Here is a 5,000-nt window from a genome sequence, read left to right as displayed (position 1 = left end):
TAAACTAGGGGCCAAAGGCCTTGGTGAACAGACGGGTTTTGAGGGCTGATTTTAAGGTGTCCAGGTTCTGTCCCCGAAGGTCCGTAGGTTGGTGCCGGGGGGTGGAAAGCAGACCCATGTCTGAGGGGGGACAGACACACAGACACACACACACACACACACTCTGGCACTACCACTATCAGCTCACCACACAAACACTACTGTCCCTGTGATGACACCCACAAATCACAAACATCGAACCCGACCCCCAAAGCTGCACCCTCTCTGTCCTAACACCACCTGACCACTAGAACATGTTTACTATTAAGCAGCTGCGCTGTCCTCCATTTCTGACACACTGTACATCGTCCCCCTCATGAAAATCATCCTCATGGCATCCTCATTGTCAATCAACCCTAAACTCACTCCTCTCTCTCCCTGCACCTGAACCCACATCTCTCAGTCATCAGTCATCACTAAAGCCTGGTACACACATAAGGATTTTCAATTTTTTATCTGAGAGAGACCCCACACATGAAGATAAAAAATCATGGATTGAACAGCCTTGATCATATTGTGTGGTGTGCGCCGATATTCCCAATACAGCACCCCGCATATATAAAGATCTGTCGTTACGACAGTCTAGAGTCTCGTTCCCCAAGCCAGAAATCTCGCATGATCAAACGTGATCTAACGTAGTACCCTGACTGACCTGTAAGAGGCAGCCATGTGCGACAGGGCAAACAAAGTGCCGAAGAACGAAAAAAGAAGAAGTCAGCTCTTCAGTCTACGGCGGAAGTTAGGGAATGACTCTGCAGTCCTGACAACAGTGGGAAGCTCGTTCCATCAAAGCCCATCACGAATGCATTTGTATACGTGTGTCTACCATTGCCCTAGCTCTCTTCTCTACAGGGTCACCAATTCTACCCGGTCTATCAAGAGGGAAAGATACACACTTGTACACACAGACACACTTGTACACACAGACACACTTGTACACACAGACACACTTGCAGACACAGACACAGGTACAGGTACAGGCACGGGCACAGACACAGACACAGACAGAGATACAGACACAGACACAGACGACACAGACACACACAGATACAGACACAGGCACAGACGACACAGACACAGACACAGGCACAGGTACAGGTACAGGTACAGGCATGGGCACAGACACAGACACAGACACAGACACAGACACAGACACACACCCACACACACAGATACAGACACAGGCACAGACACACACACACACATACACAGACACAGACACAGACACAGACACAGACACACACCCACACACATAAGCCCTATTCGCACAGGACTAGTATCATCTGGGGACCTCATATGATTTAGTAATGACTACCCCCACGTCTGGGTTTCATGCGGCGCATTCGACAGGATAAGCTGTGTCTGTATTTTACTCAAATTGACTGACATTATCCCCCGGATATGATGTCAAGGCTCTGTGTAACATAGCTCCTGAATTTACTCCCAAAACGCTGTCAAAACTTAATTAATAGTTTCCATCTCAGCCTCCATAATTCTTGACCGGAAACGAGGCAGAGAAAAGGATGGAGCGTGGAGAAAACAAAACACTTTGAAAACGACCCCAAATCACAGAGAGGCAGATTCGCACAGGACTAATATTATCACATGACATCTGTGTTTGGAATTTTAAATTAGACTAAATTTTGACTTTACAAATTTGGGACATGGCAGATTCACACGGGATTAAGAAGATCACAGACGACCTCCGCAATTATCCCAAATGACTAGAGGTCCCCAGATAATACTAGTCCTGTGGGATACTAAATAAATGTCCAAATCCAAAATCCAAGTACGAAAATACGACACCCAACAATAAATGTGACCCCCCCTCCCATCATGACAGCCAAACTACCAGCTGGGGGTCACCAAAGGTCGTGTCCCGCCTGTCCTGACCAGGCTGGTGTGGGTCAGCTGCTCAGTGTGATCCTGTAACCCCGGCTTTAAGCTCCCCGATGGGACTCGATACCCAAAGCCTCCCCTCTCCCCCCTGCCTGCCTGCCTGCCTGCCTGTCTGTCTGTCTGTCTGTCTGTCTGTCTGTCTGTCTGTCTGTCTGCCTGTCTGTCTGCCTGCCTGCCTGTCTGTCTGTCTGTCTGCCTGCCTGTCTGTCTGTCTGTCTGCCTGCCTGCCTGTCTGTCTGTCTGCCTGCCTGCCTGTCTGTCTGCCTGCCTGCCTGCCTGCCTGCCTGCCTGTCTGTCTGTCTGCCTGCCTGCCTGTCTGTCTGTCTGCCTGCCTGCCTGCCTGCCTGTCTGCCTGCCTGTCTGCCTGCCTGCCTGTCTGTCTGTCTGTCTGCCTGCCTGTCTGCCTGCCTGTCTGCTTGCCTGTCTGCCTGCCTGTCTGCCTGCCTGCCTGTCTGCCTGCCTGCCTGCCTGCCTGTCTGCCTGCCTGTCTGCCTGCCTGCCTGCCTGTCTGTCTGCCTATCTGCCTGCCTGCCTGCCTGCCTGCCTGCCTGCCTGCCTGCCTGCCTGCCTGCCTGCCTGTCTGCCTGCCTGCCTGCCTGCCTGCCACGCAAACATCACACCCTCACGCGAGACATACTGTATATAGCCAGTAGGGGGCATTAGGAAAAATGGGCAAAGATTTGGGGAGAGAGTGAGAGGAGGGAAGAGGATCAAACAGTGATAGAGAGAGACAGAAAGAGGTGGAATGGGAGGGAAAAACCCAAAAGAAGTGTCGTTGGAATGAGCTACGAAAGCTTTGTGACAACTCCACTACCAAGTCCAAACTGAGAAACACAAACTGAGTGACGTTCTCTAGAGGCACGCACACACACATGCACACACACATGCACACACACACTCACAGTGTATAATGTGTGTGTCTCAGTGCCCAACGAACCAGCTCTCACATCTAATCAAAGTCCAATGTGCATTAACACAGTCATTTGGTTGGCAAACGCACACACACCACTACAATCCTGAAGTGGATTTGCTATCTGGGCTATCCTTCTCTCTCTGATCCCAATTGGACTCTCTGAGTCGACAGAGAGATGGATATATACAGTAATATACAGTACAGGCCAAAAGTTTGGACACACCTTCTCATTCAATGCGTTTCCTTTATTTTCATGACTATTTACATTGTAGATTCTCACTGAAGGCATCAAAACTATGAATGAACACATGTGGAATGATGTACTTAACAAAAAAGTGTGAAATAACTCTAAATATGTCTTAGATTTTAGATTCCTCAAAGTAGCCACCCTTTGCTTTTTTGTTGTTAATAAAATAAAAATGTTTTGTTGTTAATAAAATATATAATAATAATATAAAATATATATATATAATAACATATTATTATTAACACATATTATATTTAATATTATTATTATATATTTTATTAACAACAAAAAAGCAAAAGGAAACGCATTGAATGAGAAGGTGTGTCCAAACTTTTGGCCTGTACTGTATATTACTGTATATATCCATCTCTCTGTCGACTCAGAGAGTCCAATTGGGACTGTACTGTATATATATTATATGGATATACTATAACAGCCCTTTGGTTGACTGTGGGGTGGGGACAGAGTAGGACCCACTTCTGCAGAGGCTGCATCTCTATAGTGTACAGGGACTTCCTCTCCTCTACTCCTCTCCTTCACTTCCTCTCATTTGAAGTCTGAGGATCGATAGAGAGCAAAGTGGTGGAGGCTTTCACCTGTCAAAGACCTCTAACATCAACTCAGATGAGAGGGAGAAGGGAGTGAGGACAGCATTTACAATGTAGTTAGAAAGAAGACTGATAACTTCCAACTCTCTCTTCTAGTTCCAGATCTAACTACCTCACAGGCCAAATTCTCTCTCTCTCTCTCTCTCTCTCTCTCTCTCTCTCTCTCTAGGTCTCTCCTTTTCTCCATCCTTTCCTATCCTCTCCCCCTCTCCCCATTGTGAGTGAAAGAGATGCCATAGTATTTCTCTCTCTCTCTCTCTCTCTCTCTCTCTCATTATAGCACATCACACACACACAACACATTACATTGATAAGACCCAAAGATGCTTTAAACAAAAAGCATGTATGAAATGACCTTCATTGACCATTACAGTGAGTAGTAGGCTTAGCAGGGATGAGTACGCCGTCCCTTCTCCCTGCAGGACACAGTACTTAGGCACTGAGAGACTGCGCCACACGATTTGGCATGTCATCTAAATACCTATCATTTCAATCTCAATGGAAGTCATTGTCACAAGAGATTAAATGATGTATTATGTACAGGGGGTTGCCCTGTTGCATCACTCAGCCCTGGGTATAGTAATCTAATGGTAAAAAAATATCCTATGTACGATGTCGGTACATACAAACAAAGTGGTAATTGCCAACACGAAGGCTAAATCCAATGTGAGTGCCGTTTGTGTCTGACATGTGTGTTTGGTTTCCTGCCCTGAGCTCGTACATTAGACAAGGAGATAATCTGCACGTTGCTTCCAAATGAACACAAATGACACTCATCTTAATGGAAAAAGGAGAGAAAGGGTTAAGCTTTCCTTCCACGGTCTGTTATGTCCCGGTACTGAGACATGAATCACGTGGTAACATGGTCATTATATCACTGTTATCTAATAATGACCATTTGGTTTCTTTGTAACATGGTAATTACATCACCGTTATCTAATAATTACCCTTTGGTTTCTTGGTGGTTGAAGAATATAGTAGCAGATATGACAGGTTGTTACCACAGTGCAGACCAGTACCTACAGTTCGTCTGTTCAGTGAATAGTAGCAGATATCAGACAACACCCAGTGGTGTAGTCTACGTGATACGCAGGACTACGCCGTATACCCACTAGGAAAGGCCAAGGATTTCCATATACCCACTTAAAAATGTGTGAGGATACGTAACAGCGTTTTGTGACAGACAACTTTCACTTTCATTCTTAAAACTCACCCCGTCTGTGTCACGAAGCACTTGACTTTTGGACCATTGGGACTGACTATAGCGTCATATACCATCAACGGGGGGAGATGC

General features: G+C 46.2%; 2 protein-coding genes across 2 annotated transcripts in view; one reads left to right on the top strand and one right to left on the bottom strand.

Moving 5' to 3' along the window:
* Positions 1-5,000, top strand: part of cp (ceruloplasmin) — a 423,180-nt gene that overhangs the window by 253,968 nt on the left and 164,212 nt on the right. The gene's annotated exons all lie outside the window — the stretch shown is intronic.
* dlg1a (discs large MAGUK scaffold protein 1a) overlaps positions 1-5,000 on the bottom strand; it is a 165,170-nt gene that overhangs the window by 60,618 nt on the left and 99,552 nt on the right.

The sequence above is a fragment of the Nansenia antarctica genome, assembly GCF_963989245.1.
Source record: "Nansenia antarctica genome assembly, chromosome: 7".
Classification (NCBI taxonomy): domain Eukaryota; kingdom Metazoa; phylum Chordata; class Actinopteri; order Argentiniformes; family Microstomatidae; genus Nansenia; species Nansenia antarctica.
Note: the sequence above shows the minus strand (reverse complement) of the source record. Positions and strands in the feature narration are given on the sequence as shown.